The sequence below is a fragment of the Pelobates fuscus genome, chromosome 2 (assembly GCF_036172605.1).
Source record: "Pelobates fuscus isolate aPelFus1 chromosome 2, aPelFus1.pri, whole genome shotgun sequence".
Taxonomy (NCBI): domain Eukaryota; kingdom Metazoa; phylum Chordata; class Amphibia; order Anura; family Pelobatidae; genus Pelobates; species Pelobates fuscus.
In genome coordinates this window covers 50,561,117-50,584,434 of record NC_086318.1, presented here as the reverse complement: position 1 = coordinate 50,584,434, position 23,318 = coordinate 50,561,117, and positions in this window count along the sequence as shown.

The window sequence follows — 23,318 nt, the reverse complement described above, 5'->3', positions numbered from 1 at the left end:
GCGTGGAGCAGGATGCAGATGCTGGAGGGTCCCCTTTGCATGCCTTGTTTGTAGGTTGGATTTTGCAGGGTGTTTGTTGCGGTGAAGCGCTGCCATTGGCAGGGTTAGTTGCATGGGTTTGCAGGCCCAGTGGGAGCCTCGTCTTGTTCTGTGCCATTTTTGGGCTCTGTTTGCTGGAAAGGGTGTGCGCCCGAGTTGGGAGTGTGCCGCAAACACGTGGGTATGCGTTTAACAGGTTTGTGTACCTTAGCTTGCTGCTCCCTAGATGCTTTTTTCTTCCAAAACTTAGCGATAGGTCGTCTTGCTTGGCCATGATGTCAGGCCTTCTCTGCAGTTCAAGCACATGTGGCGGCGGCCATTTTGCAGCACTTCACTTCTTCCCGCTGCCACTCCGAAGCTCCATTACCTGTGGACTGCTTTTAGCCACCTGGGCCTCCCGATCTCCAAAATGCTTGGGTAAGGTATCAGGCATGTCACCAGGTCACCCTTAATACAGGTAGTGCACCCGGGGGAAGACAGAATGTAATAGTTATTATTATTATTGGCGTATATATAGCACCAACGTATATCTCATCATTTAACAATGCTATAACAAAAACTGAGACGATTTCAAAATGTTAGAGGAACAACAGGTAGATGAGGACCTTGCTCGAAAGAGCTTACAATCTAGAGGAGTTACAAAAGTTTAAGACATTGGTACATAAGGAGGATAAAATACCTACATAACTATTAATTCTTAGGTCCTCCTACTGGTCATATGTGGTACTGCAGCTAACAAAGAAAAACCTACTGGACCAAAGTCTTTAAATCAAAGCAGTTCAGAGAATATCCACCCTACACCAGAATATCCAGCCTGCATCTGTCTGCAATGTAATAAATGTATCATTACATGAATGTTCTCGATTTTTTTTTTTTTTTTTGCCTGTGTGTTGGAATTTGTATCACCGTACTTTAAGATTTCTATTGTTCCAGCAGAACAAGCTGAGACGGCTGTAAACCCTCTGTCTGCGTTTTATATGTAGCCTGTTGGATCTAACAGTTTTGCTCTTTAAGAAATAAAGATGGTTTCAGTTACAGCTGTTTATTCATGCATTCCATCAGGCTTAGAGCAGAGATATAAAACACTTTTTAATTTATTCATCACTTTCATCTTAATCCCTCCAACTTTGTTGAATACACAAGTAATGGCAGTAAATTGTCCACAGTAGCACTAAGTGCTGTATTTGACTTGAAATTAGCACAAAACACAAGACAGATGTTGCCCCACAAATGTACTTCACGGATTAACATCAGTGGGATTTTTTAATACCCCGGTAACCATTTTTCATTAAAACCAAAGCGAGTTGTCACTGTGTTCCGTGTTTGGTGTGAACTGATACATTCAGTTTAGGCTTATTCATTGGGGGTCAGAACAGGATACAGGATACAACAGGTTACCAAAGGAAATTAATTAATGAAAGCCGAATACCTCATTCTGCCTGGTTTCTATTTACAATATTATTATTCCAGTTAGATAAAAGTTTACAAAGTTATTTGTCTGATCCAGGGCATTAAGGGGAGAATGAAAAGAGGAGGAAAGAAAAACCTAAATTAAAACCCACGTAAAGCCTATATTTATTTTTATACAGCGCACCTAAACTTATGCAAACGGATTGCGATAATAAACAGTTCAGATGATAATTCCTCGAATAGAAAGTATCTCTTATCAAATAACAGAACAAGAAAATGAGTGATCGTTCAGGCTCTGCCAAATAACATCAGTCAACTGAATATTTTATTTCATCCTTATTGAGTGCTTAGGTTTAACCTCTTAAAGTGACAGAAGCCTTCTTTCTTCTGGACCATTTATAGGGACAAGGAAATAACACAGTATGAATGTATAGTGCCCATAAGGATAAAGATAAGCACACTATAGGTCAGAATACTGTATTAGTATATATATATATGTGTTTACATTCCATGGATTTAATTACATTTTTCTCATGTTCACACTCAATGGGGTAGAAAAATACAATACAATAGAAAACTAGAAACATATCTTATAATCTTATAATGTCTTATGAAGACATATAAGTAGCCTGTTAAGTCAGAAAGGTGAAGTAAAATATTGGAAGCAAGTATTTAGAGTATAAGATGTTATATATAAAAAACAAACAAAAAAGAGACGGGTTGTGCCACATTGATAAGTTACATATGAAAATAAGTTATTAATGTAAATATATCTCAGTAACAGCCATTTTAGAGTATATTAATATGTTAGCATGCAATGTTTATTGGAGGAGGCATTAAGAGTCATGCAAGGAGCTATTTCAGAGTTGGATCCATTAAAGAGGACATTGTTCGGGGGCTGCTTTCTGTGCCTGTGTCTCAATGTTACAAGTGGTAATATAACATCTCCAATTACTGATTTCTCAGGAGCCTCAGGGCTAACAACAAAACAATGCTAAAATCAAACTCATGGCTTTTTTTAGGAGCCCATTTGGGGGTGAAGCCCAGGTCAGCTATCCTAGCAATGTTGCAATGTTGAGATATATATACATATAATCTTTGAACGGAGGTATACAGGCACTCATGGCCTTCCTAATTAAACCTTTATTCCATCTTTGTAAGAAAATACTTTAAGGTTTCAGTAACCTTGACCATAATCATCCAGCTACAAAAAGCTTCCTGAACACAATAAAAAATCAAGTGAACCCCAACTTTAAAAACCATGCGATGAGGCACTCAAACATAACTAAGAAAGAGCAAGCTAGTATCCACAATGTGGCAAGGGATTTGTGACAGAGCTCTCATACTCCGACTGAGTACCTCCGCCAGGGCTGCTTCCTTGCTGTCAAAGGGGACTCTGTAGCACTTCAGACCAAGCCGCCAAAGCTTGACTGAGGTCTCTCAGGAACACTTCCACCCGACCAGGCTGTCTTCTTCCAGACAGGTATCGCCTTTTGCCTTTTCTTCCGCTGTTCCTCTCCCATGCAATTTTGGCTCTCAGGCCTAGCTCTTTTTGGACTTATCAAGGGATTAAACAGGCAGCCAACAGGTCCAGAGGACTCTGTTACTATTATTCACGAATTAACCAAGCAGGACACATAGTTCCAAATAGAACTAACACACAAATCTTTATTTTAATTTTTTGGGACTTGTCCTTAAACATGTGGTGACAGGCATTTAACATACAAATATACAGAACATTGAAGAATGAGCAATTATAATTAATACATTATTATTATTATTAAATTTATATAGCACCAACAAATTGGAAGAATTAAAAACACTAAACAGAGAAATGTATAATATACTTTTGACGATACTGGATGTCAACAATTTGTATACAGTCATTCCCCATGATAAAGAGGTGGAAGCTACGATGACAATCCTTACAAATTCACCGTAAGGGCCCAGTTTGTGTTGGAAGTCCTGCTACTGGCTTTATAGCTAAATTATTTTAGATTTGGGAATTCTTGGTACTTGGAAAGGTCTGGAACATCTGTAGAGGCAGCTATGGCCTAAATGTATGCAAATTCAGACATGTATGCTTTTGAGAAGAAGTATATTTTACAACAATATCCTTGAAAAATTGTCAAGTACTTTAGAATCATTGATGGCAGTACAGGAGGCCCAGAAGTTTGTGGAGTATATAAATACCTTACGTGCTTCCATTAACGTGACTTCCCAGATAAGTCTCATTACTATTTAATACCTGGATGGGGAATTATCTATCCAGGGTACCAAACTGAAGTTTGTATTATATTTCAAGCTGACAGTATTTTACATTTGACCAGTGCACATCCTGCACATCTTAAAAAGTAGTTGCCATTTTCCCATTTTCTCTGAGTCATAAGAAATATTTTGAATGAAAATAAAAGGGAGTAACAACTAATGCAAATGCAGGATATACTGATAGAGCTGGGTTACCAAGGCACAAATCTACAGATTACAATGGAGAGAGCAAGAACACATGCACAAAATTAAGAGAGATCAAAAGAGATGGGAATAAAATATTCGATGACATATAACTGCCCAACTTAGAGCCTATAATACAGAGCCTGGGACTGCTCTGGGCCATGTGAGTGATACTCCAACCCCAATTCATATATATATATATATATATATATATATATATATATATATATGTTTTTTACAGTTCACACTATGTTGTTTTATATTTTCTGTTTTTAGGTATCCTGTGGTACCCATTTCTCAGTATATACGTTTGTATTTACATTTTTATTCACCTTATCTTTGGTGTCATAGGGTTTATTTCCTTGCTAGTATACATACAAGTTTTTCGTTTAAAGCATTCCAACAACCACCTATTACATGTTACAAATTAAACAAGAATTTAAGAGACATTCTGGTCCACACAAATCTGGTCCATATTTTCATGGTGGAGTCTAATAAATTAAAAAACGTGGTTGCATAAGGTGCTTAGGTTGTGTAGAGTGCGGTTGATACCGGCTAAAAGCTTTAACCATCCCCACTCTCGCAAGAAATATTAAATAAAACACATAATAACGTGCAAAACAGATCACGTCGTCTACAGAATCACATGTCCATGTGGATTCTTTTACATTGGCAAAACAGGAACCGCCTTGTGTGAAAGAATCAGGGAACATAGATCAAGCATACGCATCACATACAGGGATGGACAATCCGACAAACCAGTAGCCAGAGATTTTCTGGAAAAGAAACATCTGCTTACGTCTCTCAAGTTCACAGCAAAAGATCACATATCGGTCCCCAGGAGTGGTGGTGACTGGGCCTCCTGTTAAACCAGGAAGCATTTTGGATCCATGAACTGGACACAATTACACGCAGAGCATTCAACAAAAACTATAATGAAATAAAAATTATTACCCCGCTGAATACGCAGCATCTGCGCCCATCTCAAGCTCCTCTAAGCGGCTCCCTGGAATCTTCACTGCAACGCCTGGATCATATCTTCCAGAGGTTCTGGGGAAAAATCTTTGAGCGCGAGCAGGCTACTCTGGCAGAGCGGGAATTCGCTCCTGAGAGCAGTGAGCAGCCGGAGTGGAGCAGGCCTCCTTCAAGCAAGCAAGCGCAAATCCACTCATCTACTCGCCCATCCGTGCCAAGAGCGCCTCGAGGCACTGCCCCAAGCATCACTCACTGAAGTGGAGGATCGCCTGCTGACAAAGGCACACATCATCTAGACCGCATGCTTACCCCGGGAAAATGTATGCCCTGGTTCCAGTAACCACCAGAGTCGGTGAAATGGCGAAGCAAGCCCTCGTGCAGACCTGGGGCGGAAGGGGAGCCCTGAAGATATACACTACTACTGCAACCTACCTAAACTCTCAAGCACAGGCTCCACTCGTGCCACTGGTGGGGATTGGATGATCCAGACATCAGAGTCGCGACTTGGGCTCCACTCCCACGATGGCGGTCGCCGTGACGCCTGACCTCTGATTGACTGGTGTTCGATCTTTAAAATATGCCTCTCTGCTGGCCCGTGTATCAATATGTTATTGTTTTTTTTGTTTTGTTTGTTTTTTTAAGTCTTTCACACTCTCTTCCCTACCTGCCCATAACATAAGGGGGATGTTTGAAGCTCTAACGCTGGGGAGCCCCGGAGGCCAGTGGTTTAATAACACTATCTGACAATCCACAGTTTATGCTAGATTTTATTTCTGCCTGGGTATGCTCCTGCATTGTGCCACTACTTGATACCATGCATGATTGTCTGAGCCTGTCTGAGCCTGTCTGATATATATATAGTTTGATATAACTCGGTGTGCATGCTTTATATACTAAAAATCGTAACTAGGATCTCTCACCCTGCTTAGTGGTACATGCAGAAAACTATCCTATTTTTCATTTTAGTAAATGCACACATTTTAAGAATAGTTATTATATGAATTTAGCATTGTTAATTTACACCATATTTAGCACCGGTCACTTTAAATTTTAACATTGTTCACTCAGGAGCTACTATAAAATACTATATCACTTTTAGTGCAGAATTGTAGTAAGCAGTACTTTACCTCATATACATTTGGAACACTAAGGATAGATACGTGTGAAGATAGACCTGTTAGACACTTTGTATTCTTGATATCTGACGGCACTTATTAACGATTTGATGTTGACTCACGGCACATATTCAGTATATATTCAATTTTACATTGCAACAGGTTATTCAGTGATTTGACACTATGTGCTCACAGCGGTGTGGTTGTGTATAGTATCACCATGTCAACTAACGTATTCACGGCATGTTTCCGTTGGTGGAGTGGCGATGGACAAGGCAGCTTGTTTTACCTAAAACTTTAATAAAATCAATGCAGCTTCTCCATGTGTTTGGAATGTGCCTATACGTCATCATATATAATCAGTAAAATCCTGATTATTATAATTTTTATCATTAGTATTTTTACTGGTATTGATAAAGCACCAAGATTTTCTGCATAGCTGTTCAAAAAATATACAGTATAGACAAACAAATACAAAAAGGTATAGAGGACCCTGCCCATGATCTGAGATCTAACAATTACAGCCCTTTTATACAAATTACTAAGCAAGATGACTCATGAGCTTACAATCTAAACGATGCATGTAATATTTCCATTTGAATACACACTCTATTTCACATTTCTATGAACTCACATCCTGCACCACTTAATCAAACTAAGCTTTAAAATTACAAAGTGAAATGTACTTTTAAGAAGCCCTTGGTATTTTGAGAAAACTCTGTGTGTTTGTTTGGTCTTCATCTACTGGTTTGGCAAAGAGAACTTGGCTTGATTTTAAATTTAGAAGAACAAGATAAAACGTTTTTTATTTGTATTGATTTGTGGATTATTCAATAACCAAGCTAATCATTGAAGTGATGGGATTCAGCTTAGACCACAAGTAGGCATATGTCGTTGCCCAAATCATAAAGGCACGTTAGCCCACAAAGCATAAAACGGCACAAGTAACAAAATCACATTTGGAATTCTGCCACTGTTGAATAAAATAATTTGGGTTGACATTCTTTTATTTAACAAGATTGACAAAATAATTTACTAAAGTGTGAATGGTTTGAAAATCAAAGTTTATTCAAAGAGAAAAAAAAAATTTTGTCCAAAATAATCAAACTGCAAAAATTCTCCAAGGCAACTATACTTGTACTTTGGTTATTTTTGTCTAAAATTTTTAATGTAGTTCGAATTCCCTTTGAATTCTTTTACAACTTGCACTTAAATAACCCTGGCAGTTGTTTGGAGAGATCAACACACAGCATTAAAGGCTTAAACTACTTTCTCAAAAATTCCAGAGACTTCTCCATACCTATTGATCAAGTTCTAAATGAAAATGCCAAAAAAAGTTAAAATAGAAAAGTGTACTGATGGGGAAAAGCCCAGAAAATAAAAATAAATCTGAATGACAACAGCAGTGTTGATGTTTCAACTTGTTTGCATCATGATCACTTGTGTTTGGGAATTCTAAAACTTAACCAAACATATCAGCACAGCAATCACGGTGACAAAGTGCAGCCTTCCATGTGGCCAGTAGTGGACTTTTGAGAATGTTTTTCTAGTAGGCACTTGATAAGACTGTCTAATGTAACCCAAAGTACTGAAAATATAAACACTCCAAATCGGCTATTTGATCTTGCACATTTTTAAGTCACTTTTGTGATTCTTGTATCAGCTGCGGTGTTCTCCACTAATCTTGTGTACTCAAGGAATTGTTTGTGTTCACGTGTGGTATGCCCTACAAAATTACAAACGTAGCAAAGAGTTGAGTTCAGTGATGGTTAGGTAATGGATACTTTATAATTTTAGATCGTGCTTTTTTTTTTATTTTTTATTTATTTTTATTTTTTTATTTTTTTGTAGAAATAGTTGTACAATGTAGTTTGCAGAAAATGCAAGTGCTTAATACCTTTTAAATTATTTTGTTTATATGAAATCCCTTAACCAATTGGAATGACTTGAACACTGAAGGCTCTTTTCCATGGTTGTGATAAAAATGTAGCTGTCAAACAATAAATGTATAGATATCGGGCAGACATTCTCAGCACGGAAATCGCGAGAGGTTTCCTTGGTCAACAAGAAGTTTGAAGTCCGAATGTTACCTTTATCTGCTTCTGCCTCCACTGATACTGTCCAAAACGTAGCATTTACTGCTTTGTTACTTGGACGTACATCAATAAATACAGTAGTCATGTTTTTTTAGTAATAAATTAATTCTTAACAAATCTCACAGTTATGCTAACGTTTTCACAGATCATACCTCTTTTAGTATATAGGCTAAACACTTACCTCTTTCCAGCGCATAGTTAGAGTGTCACTAGAGGTGGAGTTAAACCTGCAAAGTAATTTTGCAGTTTCTTTGAAACTGCAATGTCTTACTTTGCAGGGTTAAGGGGACAGGGACACTGCACTCAGACCACTTCAATGAGATGAAGTGGTCTGGGTGCCTCTAAAGGGGTCCTGTCATGCCACGTTTCACTTACGTTGAGATGTCACTCTGTTCAATGGACTGATGTGCTGGCAATTAAATCAGCACATCACCGTTATTAGGGGGCTGTGCAAGCATTGGGAAAACCACCGGAGGCTTTCCCAAAGAGATGCAGGTCAAACAACTGAGATGGCACTCACAAAAGCAGGCTAATGGTGGCCCTCGGACCATTGGGAAAGAGATTAGTATCCAGAAAACTTGAAGAAGCTCAATTTGAAGACAGTAAAAGAAGCTAAATTTTTGGTATACATTTAATTACTACAAGGCCGCAAACATTTTACACTAGGCAGCAAGTTCACTTTAATGTAGAAAACAAAACCAAAATCAATACAACCACAATGGTTTTTTAAGAGCTCCCAATTTGGTAATACCAACAATGGCAATTGGAAAACCCCAGCACTCTCTCCATAGTAAAGCACAAAGGAAAAAGATACTTTGCAAACTGTGAAGGAGAATTCCTCAAATATCAAGACAGGGGAAACACACAGTTTCAACACCACATAAGTGACATACCAAATATATACCAAGATATTCTGCAGAGCTGTTCAAAAAATATACAGTATAGACAATCCAATACAAACGGAATAGAGGGCCCTGCCCCTGATCTGAAATCTAACAATTACAGCCCTTTTATACAAAGTACTAAGCAAGATGACTCATGAGCTTACAATCTAAACGATATAATATAATATTTCCAGTCTAACACACAACTCTTACCCTAACACTAACACTAACACACAACACTTACCCTAACACTAATCATAACAGTAATACTAACACACAACTCGTACCCTAACACTATCCATAATACTAACACATAACTCTTACCCTAACACTAACCATAACACTAACACTAACACACAATCCAACCCTTACCCTAACACTAACCATAACACTAACACACAACTCTTACCCTAACACTATCCATAATACTAACACATAACTCTTACCCTAACACTAACCATAACACTAAACCCTAACACACAATCCAACCCTTACCCTAAAACTAACCATAACACTAACACACAACTCTTACCCTAACCCAAACCCAAACCATAACACTAACACACAACTCTTACCCTAACCCAAACCCAAACCATAACACTAATACTAACACACAACTATTACCCTAACACTAACCATAACACTAACACACAACTCTTACCTCAACACTAATCATAACACTAACACACAACTCTTACCTCAACGCTAACCATAACACTAACACACAACTCTTACCTTAACACTAACCATAACACTAACACTAACACACAACTCTTACCCTAACACTAACCATAACACTAACACACAACTCTTACTCTAACACTAACCATAACAGTAATACTAACACACAACTCTTATCCTAACACTAACCATAACACTAATACTAACACACAACCCTTACCCTGACACTAACACTAACCATAACACTAACACACAACCCTTACTCTAACAGGTAACTCTAGTCCTAAAAAAGTAGGGAAAGAATTCAGAATAGCAATGTATATATCAGGGGAAATAATTGAATGTCGGTGTTCTGAATACATTTTTAAACCACATATATGTGGTTTGTAAACATAAGTCCTGAGAGTTTGCCCTTTTATATTTTTTATAAGGTTTGTGTATCCATAGTGGCTAAATAAATTATTTATATTTTTCAGGATGAAGGAATGACATTATTTTACATCCCAAAAGGTATTAAATACATTGTTTTAATGGCATATTTCGAACAATGGTATAACTCAGGGAAAGTGAATTACAGATCAGTTGTCAGGAAAGTGACAAAGGGACAAAGCAGACCCTGAATTACCCTCACAAAGGAAATGCTAATGTTAGAGATAGTCTGCACGATGTAAAAATCATGATATTTTCTAAGATAAGAGTGAGGCAGGTAAAAGAAGCCGCTGCCCCCCCAGATCAGTTCAGTTTCCCTAATTTCAGAATGCTGGTATCTGAACAGATTCCTCATCAAATACAATGTCAGGGAAGGAAGAAATGGAAATTACATGATAATTGGGATCATTTAGGAACAAGAGAAGGACCAGTCGATGTTGATTAAACTGCACTTTGCACGCTGTTGTTACCTTACTGAGGTATCATAATCTGAAGTAGGTGTTTAAAAGTAACACATGCAAATTAACTTTTTTTATATTAAAGCATAGCAAGATGTGAATATTTGTTTGTTTCTTAAGGTGATCCAAAATTCTTTCTTTGTCACAAGCGTTTGAAAGCAAAGTGTCATTCACCCACTCTGGCAGTAGAATGTAAATACAAATGTTGGCAATAAAAACCAAAAAAATACAAGTTTACATGTTATAGGAAGGGAATGAATAAGACATCAAACAGTTTTCACATAGAATATCTCCTTTCAAACCTTTCCATTTGGCTTCCATAGGCCAAGCGACTGAATAATGACATCATCACAAACCGAGAACTGTAAATCCATTTACTCTCCTCGTTTGCATGACTTAGGATAATCAGCACAGTTTTACGGGTTAGAGATGCAACAGATCTCGAATTTAAAGTGTGTTAAGAATAAAACTCACCGTAATCAATCTGTATCATTATATTCTATAATGAAAAGTTAGTCTGGTAATACAATATTTTACGGATTATCGTGAAGTATCCTGCCAGAGAGAATTATTACATTTATCACGATGAACATGCATATGATATCCTCAGACAGGTTAGAAACGTTGGTAAGTGAGTTTTTCTTCCACTCGGATTTATAACTTACAAGGATTTTCTTTTATATAAACAAGAAATTATTTACCTTTACAGATTTTTTTTATCAGCCCAAATATACATGTTCCTGCCTTCCCTTCTAATGTGAAAAGATCTCAGACCCACAAATAGCAATAATCAAAAAGTTTAACATATTATTAAAGTGCATTCTGATATTATTATTTAACGTGAGATAATGTCTCGATCAACCGCTTTCGTTCCAGTCCACACTGGTCAGAACAGTGAGAAGAATTGGTCAAATTGTACATCGACCACTGATACCCATATTGTCTTATTTTTAAATCTGCTACCTAATATGCTTACATGCTCGTTTTCTAAAAAAAAACAACTGTGATTATTATCACTGATTGAGCATGAATGTGATGCTCTGTAATATTGCACAGGTTTTAGAACAGGAAACGACAATGTATATTTCCAAAACTGTCTAGACTTCACTTTTGTCACAGACAATATATAATTGCATTTTCCTTTTCCTTGTTGTCATATCCTTCTTTGACAAGAGACATCCTGACTTTTTTTTTTTCTTGCTTTTTAATTGAAATTTTAAAACATTGTGAAGATTGATGTTCTGGAGATAGATTGGTATACACTCATTATCACTACGAGATCCCGAATGTACCATTACCAATTGTATGAGGAAGCGAGCATGTCGGCGTGGTAACTAGGATTCAATAATATTCCTGTTCGACAAATTTGTATCTCATTTTACTTCCATTATTTAAAGTGAAATGCATGTCCGAGCAATCAACAGTGATTCATTACAGCAGGAAATGTGCCATCTATGTAAGCAATGTATGTTTTATTTGGAAGGATACATTTAAAGAAAGGATTTCCTCGTGGCCGATGTTCCACATTATTTTTACAGTCATATCACAGTTTTGTTTGTGAAAGTAAAGTGCGGATTGAAATTTGGAAAGAAAATATAAATAAATAAAAAGAATTGTAAGTTTACAACGTAATGAGTACATAATGGCTCTAGATCACGTCCGTCAAGTGTTATACTTAGCATATTTCTTGGAAATGGACAGTTAATTAGTTGAAGTGCACCTGTCATTAAATAGGACATGGCAACACTTTATAAAGCTTAATATTACATCTGTACGTAGCACATTTAATTTGTAAAAGCACTGGCAATTTCACTAAACTATTATTATTATATAGATTGAAAATGTTCAATTAGCAGAGTCAGCCATTTCAAAAGACTATTAGATCGCTTGATATTTACGACTTGTTAGAAATAGACATTTTTATCCACACATTGTCAATTCTACTTTAAGTCTATATCATTTAGTAAAATGCATTAAAATCTGTGACCAAATGGATTGACTTTTACATACATTGATGTAACTAATATTTTATAGATCTCAACAATTTTGACGAAGGACTACTTTTGTTATCAATGCACGTGCTTGTAATTTGGAAGATAAGTTGGGGAGAAAGATTGCATTTTGTCAATATTCTTTGAATGCTGTACCTAAGTCATTATGCTTTATCTCGCCAGTCGTACTTTGTTTTTGCAAAACATGGCTTGAAATTGTATAGTATTTGAAAGGTTACAGTAATTAGATTCATATAGGAAAAGTAAATGTTCTGTCATTCTCTGTCCAAATTCACCTCTGTATCCTATTGAAGTTTCACCTAAGGGCTTATGTATAACTGTTTATGTATTACAGCGATAAGCTGAACTGATGACTTGACTCCTCCCCACAGTCAATTAGTATCGTATCATTTTAATAACATCTTCTAGAGCATAGTGTTCCTCCTGTACAAGTGAGTGAAGATTTCTTATCTAAGTATATGTAAACATAGTACACCATATTTGGCTACATACTTTTAATTCTCTTATATCCACACCTTTTGAGGACATACATTCATATGTGGGTATAATATCACTCACATAAAGAGCTTGAAGTAGCTCTCACAAGTGTAAGTGTAACATATCGTGACACTTGATATATATTTCTAAAAATAGATGGAGTTGCCGTATGAATAAATTGGTTGTTATCCCCATGAACTAGTTACCATTACTATAGTCAAAATTGAATCTTTATAGCAGTATAACTGCATAACATTGTTTTCTTGCATGTTTCATTGTGTCTGCCTCTATTAAAATCCAGATACTTTGGACAAGCCTTCTTTGAAAATGCCCAGTGGGAATAGGCAGCGTGGCTAGGTAAGCCCTTGAAAAATAAATGTAGTCTGTTTGTGTGACCATGACGCAATCGTCCGAAAATGCTGTTGCTTCCAAAGCAGTCTTAGTAAAACATGTAGAGAATTGCGAATGCAGGGAATCAATTTTATTTAACGAACTTAAGGAGGAATCCTGTTTTAAGAGCCACCCAACTGTAACACCCACATCACTCATACTGTATATACCAGTAAGAGGATTTGTAGTGGACATTATGCAACATGTTGGGACATAGAGCTCATAGAGGCCCCAAGATGTATTGGCCCATTCTATACATTGGCCCCAAGACGTATTGGCCCATTCTATACATTGGCCCCAAGACGTATTGGCCCATTCTATACATTGGCCCCAAGATGTATTGGCCCATTCTATACATTAAGTTTATGGTTTTTATTTTGAATGTTTTATTTCTTCATATTTTGAATGTTTTATTGGAGTTCCAATTACAATTATTTATAAAGCGCTGTACAATAGGTAAAGAAGACAAATATTTAACCCCAACAAAACACGCATGACATAAAGGAGCAGTAGGTGAAGAGGGGCCTGATCAACCAAGCTTGCAATCTAAAGGGATGAGGGGACAATATACAAAAGGGTTGTAAGGGAATCAAGTGATTTGAAAGTACCCATGGGTGGGGGGAGGGGGAGGAGGGTATTTGGAAGGTGTACAGTAGGTGGGAGAAGGAAGAAGAAGGTTGTATGGGTTTCGGAGTTAATGGGAGAGCTGATAGGTTGAAAGGAAAACCACTTATATTGAGTTAATAAGCACGTTTTTAATAATTAAGTATTGAGTGATTCACTTTATTTGGCGAAACGAGTACGATTATCTTTCTGTACTTTGTGCTGTCATAGGGGCATTTTAGAGACATCGTAATTAGGGATGTGGATAAGCTAATGATGTCAGTAATTCTGTGAAAGATAGAGGAGTATCTATCATTGAGTCTGATGTTTCAAGCTCTGAAATCTGAGCAGAGATAGATAAAGCAAGACAAGGGTCCCCCTATACCGACATGGAAAAGGTATAGGAAGCAGTATTACTACACCTTGGAATTACTAAGCTGAGCAAAACATAGACACCTCCAAATAACTAGTAAGAGACAACCGTATAGTGTGACCATGGAAGAGCTGAGGTCCCGGGATCCAGAAGAATAGTTGGTATTACAAGCCAGTAATACAATGCAAAGAGAGAGTTTAATCAGGACAATTTCAGATACACAGAAACCAGAAAACACACAGGGTTATTCACTAAGGTGAGAATTCTAAGTAAATTAAAAATTTAAGGTCAAAGCAGCAGAATTGGAAGCATTGCTGACTTCGACGATTTTTCCGATATGGAAATCTTGACCTTGAATTTGAAATTCACTTTGAATTCTCACTTTTGTGAAAATCCCCGTTAGTAAATCTAGACAACATTAAAGTAAACAGCAACACAATCGAATACTTGTAGTGAGGTCAGGCCAAGAACAGGGAATGAGTTATTTAAAGCACACATGTATTTAAACCTCTTCCAGATGAAGCTAATGTATAATTAACAAAGTTATGGGTTCTGTAGTTTAATTTTTCTTTAAGGCGCAATATAGCTTTTTGTCCACCAGATGGCAGCCATGGCTTTAACAGACATGCTGTTTGAGCAGTTAGTGTCGGGTACCATCATGGCATTCACAGAAAATGCTGCCACTAAAGGGCCACTACACCGGCCCTAAAAAAGACTCCTAGCTTGAGGAGCCATTTTTACACCCCTGTCACATACGTAAAATAAATTTATCCAGATTGTTTTCACATTTCAATGATCAACCACTCCTTGATGAACATCATCCCTCCCACGTTTCCCTATTTTGGAGGGACAGACCCTATTGTGGACCCAAATCCCTCTGTCCTTCTTTTGTATCCTAATGTCCCTCTTTTCTAGGAGCTCCATGTTGTTGGTGTGTCTAAGTTTATAACTGAGCTCCACAGCAATAATATTCCCAGTAATGTGTCTTTAAACTGCAATAAATGTGTTTAGGACTGAGTCTGTATACATAAGATACATTATTCTTGTTCTCAATTACATTTTAGCTACATGAATTGTTATAAATAATTTAAATATGATGTCTCAGAAAAGCCTCCCACCCCGCCTCCCCCAACCCCGGCCACACCTCTTCTCAGACCCCTAAAATGAAAGTGTCCCTCTTTGTCCATTTGGAATTTTGGGGTGACCCACCCCCTTTACAGCCAGGGTCCTCAACAATGATGGCAAGCTTCCACTTGGCCTATCCACACCTGACCTATCCTGCCCCATCTCATACTTACTAAATTTTAGAAGTATACTATCATAACCCTCCTCCTCTTTCATACTTTGTGTTTTGCAGTCCACTATACATGGTAGCCCAATGGAAAGGGAGAACATATATGTGTCTGTTGGTCCTAGTAGCTGGAAAGACACATTGACTGAGTGAACATTCATTCCAATTTTTCTATAAAATATCCAAAAATGCAGGATTTGTTCTCTTCTGAGTTTGTTTTCCTTAACTTAATTGGCAATTCATCATTATCTGTAAAGCCCTTATTAAAAATATACTTTATTAATAATTCTTTATTAAAGTGATTTCTATTTACAATGATACAATTAAAGGAATACTCCAGTCACGATAACAACTTTACCTAAATGAAGCTGTTATAGTGCAGGAGGCCCCTGGACGCTCTCTTACCTTAAGAGCTTAATCCATTCTCAAATGGTTTGACCCCAAAGGATGCCTCCAGTATTGCCAGGTGGCATCCAACTTCTGAATCTGAGTTGCAGGAATTGCGGAGTACCGCTGGGCAGGAGCTAGAGAGGACTGCAGACACTCAAAGCCAATTAATAGCTCCCCATTCATAAGAAGCACTTTATGTAACTCGGATTCAGAAGCCAGATACCTCATGGGGGACCCGAGATTGGCTCTGGAGGCAACCTTTGGGGTTAACAACTCCATTCTCAAAAAAATTATCAGATTAAATAGCACTTTATTTCAGTACAGGCAACAGCATCAATGAAAACGGATGAAATTAGATTCTACATGACATTATAAATAGCGTCAGCATTTCAGAATTGAACTTTAATATTGATTTCAGAGGAAGTGGTGTAATTATTACAGATCAGCTTGCAAGATGAACATTTAAATAGGAGGAGAATGTAGCACAATATATATCACACATCCTGGCAGACACACCAGGGGACACATCAGCTCATGCTACGTTTTGTTGGATCCTAGGTTGAATGTAGTTTTTGGTTTATTCCTGTGGATTAGTTAAAAAAAAAATGTTTCCAAATAAATGACAGAATACATATGACATTCAGGGTTTGATAGAAAAGGCTGGCCTGTTAATAGGAAGAAAACACACACAAACGCACGCACGCACGTACACACACGTACACACACGTACACACACACACACACGCAGATACAAAAACGATAAAAGTTTTATCACTGGAAGAAGAAAACAACCGATGATAAATGCGGTTCTGTTCAGATATGTAAACTGACAACATGTTGTACTGTTAGCTGCACAGATGTAGGGAGTGATTAATCTCCTCTACGCGAGTGTATAGACTGTCTGTATTATACACGGCTCTATATGACATAAATGAAGGTCATATACATCGCTCTAACTGGAGCTCAGCTGCACTACTTTGCATAGATATCAGCCGTCCACGTGCACTGTTCTGTGTAGTTAAAAAGGCTCATTGCATACGACGGTCTGTGTTAATATGATCACATTAAATGCACATAGCAAACATTGACTAATGAGATTCCGTGCTCTTCAGAAAATAGAATAACGTCTTCTTTCAATATGCTGTTCCTTAAACATCCAATGTTCTCCTTTCCTACAGATTACTCCGTTTGATTGCCAACCATATATAAACACAGTTTGATATGATGTTGTGAAAAATTGCTCTGATTTCTTCAGTTTCTACTGTTTCGAGTTAGATCAGGAACTTTATCTGTTTATATGTTTGAAACCATTAAAACATCTTGATACAAGGCAAATCTAACGCTAATGACATCATGCTTACATTTGTACATAGTGTCATTATCTATACTTCTTACTTATTTAATCAGAATATCTCTGGTGGAATTATTCTTCATTCTCAGAAAATACTGCCCTCCTACCATTAATACATTGACATTATTCTAGCAAGTAGGCTCTAAGTGCCTCTCTAGATACATTTAGCCTTCTATTTTATCTTATCTGCCCCCTCTTCATGCTCATCCTTGCTCTTTCACCTTTGTGTTTGAACCACCCCCAGTTCCACCCACTCATCTCTTTCCTTAACTCTCTTTCTCTGTGAATTGTGTAAATAGGCTAACCATTGTTTATTGTGATGTTGCTCATATGTTGCATGCTTGCTATTTACCTAATAAATGCTGAATAACAAGATAATAATAAAAAGCTGCTTGCGGAGCAATCTATACATTGTATTCCTTACACCAGGGGTAGGCAACCTTCGGCACTCCAGATGTTGTGGACTACATCCCCCATAATGCTCTTACACCCATAATGCTGGCAAAGCATCATGGGAGGTGTAGTCCAAGACATCTGCAGTGCTGAAGGTTGCCTATGCCTGCCTTACAATATAGTTCTTTCCCCCCGGTACGGTACTTCCAGGATTAAAAAAAGCCTTGTAACAACTTTCCTCGGCGCTGCGTCAACATTCCGCCTCCTCCACTGTCATCTGATGGGGGGAGGTGGGAGGCTAATGCACATTTGCATTAGGGTGTCCAGCATTTTCAAAATCTCCATAGGAAAGCACTGAATATGGGGAAGCTCCAATGCGCGTGCGTGGCTCGCTGCGCATGCTCATTAGGTCCTCCATTGGTGTGACGTCGCTGGAGGAGAAGAGCAATCCAGAGCTGAGTGACCTCGGAACTGGAAAGAGGTAAGTGTTGAAAAGGTTTTTAAACCCTTCAACAAATGAGTGAAGGGGCCGCCGAGGTAGAGGGACAGTATAGCATTAGGAAAACAGTTTTGTATTCCTAACACTATAGTATTCCTTAAACTGGTAGGGCATAACATAAAAACTGTGACATAACAGCATTTTTATTTCTTGTCTCCAATAATATATTGAAAAAGACCCAAAGATATAATTTAGATACTTATCTTGCATTTTATATTTCTGCTAAAGGAATATTGTTTTCATTTGTTTATATTCAAACATATTTTTTACTTTCTACCTTGTAAACAAATGTACTCTTAATATTAAAATCCCGATTTCTGCATGCAATATTCAAATAATATATCCAACTTTATTTCATATGTGTTTTTTTATGTTGAGTAGTAAAAGTACAAAATGCATACTCTTCATTTGTGTGTTTATATTTTATTACAGGCCATAATTCTATTTCAGGTCAAGTACACCAGTGGACAGAAACAGGACTACAGTTTGACCACTAGGTGGCGTACCTTGACACCTATTGAAAGACATGAAAGACTTTGAGATGGAATTAAAGGAACACTATAGTGTCAGGAATACAGACATGTCCTGAAGTGGCTGTTTACGTGACCAGCCCCCCTTCGATTTCAGTTAAAAAGGTGATTTTACTCAACTTTTCTCCCACTCTACGCTGGTCTCGCCACTGCTGGCCGAATAGTTCCATCTTCACGGCTCAGATAATTAATCTGGATAATCTCAACCAATCAAAATACAGCGCTGCACTAATCAGTATCTCCTCATAGAGATGCATTGAATCAATGCATTGCTATGGGGAAAATTCAGCATCTCCATGCAGAGGGTGGAGCGGCTGAATGCCACTGCAGCACACTATGCAGCATTGAACTAGGAAGCACCTCTGGTGGCTGTTTAAAAGACTGCCACAAGAATTGTTACGAGGCACCACTGTAACAGTGCTCAGCCTACAGGGACAGGCTATAAACACCAAAACCACTATATGAATCTGTAGTTTTTCTGGTGACGATAGTGTCCCTTTAAGTCTAGTATGAGTTACAGATTCTGATCTGATTATTATTATTATTATTATTATTATTATCTGATTATTATTATTTGCATTCATACAGAGCCAACTTATCCCTCACAGTTTTACAATATTAGAAATAGGGGAACATTTAAAGAATGACACAATAACAAAATGTTACAGGAACAATAGGTTGATGAGGACCATGCTCAAACGAGCTTCTAATCTAGACATGAAGGAAATTGCCATAGCTTGATAGAAGGATAAAAGTGGTTAGTATTTTAGAATATGAAAAAAAAAAACAAGCTAGATATGTGGAATAGTGTATAAATTAAACTAGTCAGGCAGAAGAACTGACATCTAAAGAGGAGCTGTCACTTTTGAACGTGCATGATAAGTATAAAACACCCTTTCCTCTAGTCTAGTGCATCCTTTTATGATGCTCTTGGTATGCACATGTCCATTCAGGTGTCTTCCTAGAAGTTAACACCTGCCAGGATACACTCTTAGGGCACTCACATGCACAACATCGCAGAAGTACTTAGCATTAGCCTGGTGCCAGTATAGCGTAGTATAGTGTATATACAAATGTTCATTATTTAAGAAATAGCAGAATCTTTATCTTGCTTTCGGTTACCTACTGGGTGGTGCAAAAAAAACAGATATGTGAAATTTCCTTTTTAGTAAGTAAGGAGATTATTAAAGAGACATGAGGTGTATTTAACCCCTTAAGGACCAAACTTCTGGAATAAAAGGGAATCATGACATGTCACACATGTCATGTGTCCTTAAGGGGTTAAAGTACAGTTACGACAAACTCATATCTGTTGTCCTGCGAGAGGTAAACATTCTTATAAGACTTAAAAGAAACATAAATTATTATTACTGCCATTTATACATCACAACAAACTATGCAGTGCTGTACAACTGGGTAAAAAGACAGCACAATATAAACAGAGAAATACGAAAGCCAAATAAGGCCCTGTCTGGGAGCTGAAATCTGGCTATTAAACCTCTCTTATACAAAGCACTTAACTAGTCAGCCCATGAGCTTACAATGTAAAGGGAAACACACTACAAAACAGTGTATTCTTAAAGGACCACTATAGGCACCCAGACCACTTCAGCTCAATTAAGTAGTCTGGTTAACCCGGCCTGCTGTAAACATAGCATCGTGTAAATAGGCATAGAGAAACTGCTATGTTTATAATAGGGTTAATTCAGCCTCTAGTGGCTGTCTCATTGACAGCCGCTAGAGGCGCTTCCGCGCTTCTCACTGTGATTTTCACAGTGAGAAGACGCCAGCGTCCATAGGAAAGCATTGAGAATGCTTTCCTATGGACTGACTGAATGCGCGTGCGGCTCTTGTCGCGCATGCGCATTCAGTCGATGACGTCCAAAGGAGGAGGAGAGTCCCCAGCGCCGAGGGAGCCCGGCGCTGGAGAAAGGTGAGTGTTTTAACCCCTTCCTTTCCATTCAGCCCGGCGGGAGGAGGACCCTGAGGGTGGGGGCACCCTCAGGGCAATATAGTGCCAGGAAAACGAGTTTGTTTTCCTGGCACTATAGTGGTCCTTTAATAAACATATTTATATTTTGACTATATAGAAAATATCTGGTTGCTAACTATATTTAAATGGATGGAAGAAGACTGAACTCTAAAATATTTAACTGGCTGGCACTCCAGCAGTGTCTAAGCAGCTTTAGTAGGGTAACTTAATCTAATGTTCTTCTACGATGTACAAAATGAGTACCATTTTATTAGGTTTCATTGGATAACAATACTATCTTTATTTAATAATAAAAAATAAAAAAAATAAATTCATCATCACCTTGGTTCTATCTCAATATCATTACTTTATTCTAAAATACATAAAAATATTTTGAATAAATAAAGAGCAATTTTCACATTATGATTCGAATGTGGAGCAACACGTAGGAATATTGCATCGGTCTCCATGGTAACTGCTCCAATTTTCGAATGTTGCGTTTAAGAATGCAAAGTATTTTTGATCACTGTTTTCCATTGAAACATTGACAACATCATGTGATACCTGCTTTGAGATTCTGTAGCGTCCACTATTCCAATTTTACAAGGTGTGTCCTAAATAAAAATTCTCACTTTGTAATTCATGTCCGTTAGCTATGATTTATGTTCCTCCACTACATTCTTCCATGGGTCACTAAAATCCCAGTTAACCGGCCCTGATGTTAAAACATTATGTGCTTTTCTAATCTGTTACATCACCTACATACATCTCTTCAAATCCTCATAGAGTGTAACCTCATCCGAGCAGGCCATTCTTCACCTCGAACTATCCTCTAAACATCCTATAATTGAAAAACACTGCAGAATATGTTGGTGCTATATAAAAACTAATAATAATAATAATAAAAATAATAATTCAAAGTAATACAAATAAATAAATATTCATAATCATTCAAATACGTAAAAGTGGCCTTCAAAAAGCTATGAGATAATGCCAGGATGGTAATGTGTGGATCAGATCTGTGGGAGAGAATCTAAGGGCAGGGCCAAGGCATTTGTGCTTTAACTACCAAGAGATAAGAAGCCCACCCTTTGTGATTTAATGACCGACCTTGGAAAAAGCTAAACTACTAGAACAAGGAGCCAGCTGTTGTTGGAAGTTGTGTTTATGTACTAAAAGGTCATAACTCTGCCCTGTGTTCTGGTGCTTAGAGAGACTATTTCCAGAAGCTAGCAGGAATCTGTCTTCACATTTATGTTACGGCCATGTCAGGAGCCTGATAGGAGAGGAGGGTGCTGGGATAGTATATGTTATCTTTCAGCTAAAACACTAGAGATTCAACATGAAAGAGGTTAGATACCAACGCAAATAGCCAAGAAATCGGAAAAGAGAAATAGTGTAATTAAATATATATTACAATAATACTTATTACACATTTATATAAATAGTCACAAGCCTCTTTAACAAAAACATGAAACAGCAGAAAATGAAAATACAGATATAAAAATAAAATAAAAAAATGTTGAATGCATTATTATTTTGTGCATACACACAGATACAGCATTACAAACACACATACGCAGTCGCACGCATTTCCTAAGCTATGGTTGTACGGAAGAGTCTGGAAAGTGGTAAACAGATGTGTTGATGGTTGAGTAATGATTAATTGAAATTTAAACCCCTGTTTTGGTATAGAAGGGGACCGGGAGAAATTTGTTCTAAAAATCTGAAAAAAGTGTCAGTTCTGTAGTGTATACTTGGAATTCTAAGAGTATTGGTTTTTAATTTTTAGATGCCGTACTGCTGCATATTTAAAAATAGCAGGTAATCCAGTATAATACACGGTAAAAAAAAAAAAAAAATCTAGTGTTTCAATCATGTTTTGGAATTCGAACCCCCGGGACTGGACTGAATCACTTTACTTTGCATTAAACTGGATTAGAACATTCACTGCTGCTGTTTTCTGCACCCGAGAACTCTTCACTTGTAATTTTGTATAGATATAAAATCATTATGCTTGCAGTCATTAGTATAATTTGACAATTTTCATGTTTAGTCACTCTCCCATGTAGGATGTAAAAGTATGCCATTATCTCACCTGTTTACACAGTTGATATATAGAATTGTTATTTCTCTTAATGTAATATTAGTAAAAAACATAACATTTTCCTATTCACTTATCTAGAACTTGTCATATGTTGTTCAATTTTGGAACTTCTTAAAGTGCTACTAAGCACCAAAACATCTTTAGCTTAATGAAGTGGTTTTGGTGTAGAGATCATGCCCCTGCCGTCTCAATTCTCTGCCATTTAGAAGTTAAATCACTTTTTTAATGCAGCGCTAGTCACACCTACTTGCATGGAACTATTTTTTGCTAAGCAGGCTGCTTAAGTCACAACCAGGAGAGGTGTGGCTAGGGCTGCATTAGCAAAATAAAAGTTGCTTAACTCACAAATTGCAGAAAATTTGGGTCAAAACTGCTTTGATGAGCCAAAGTTG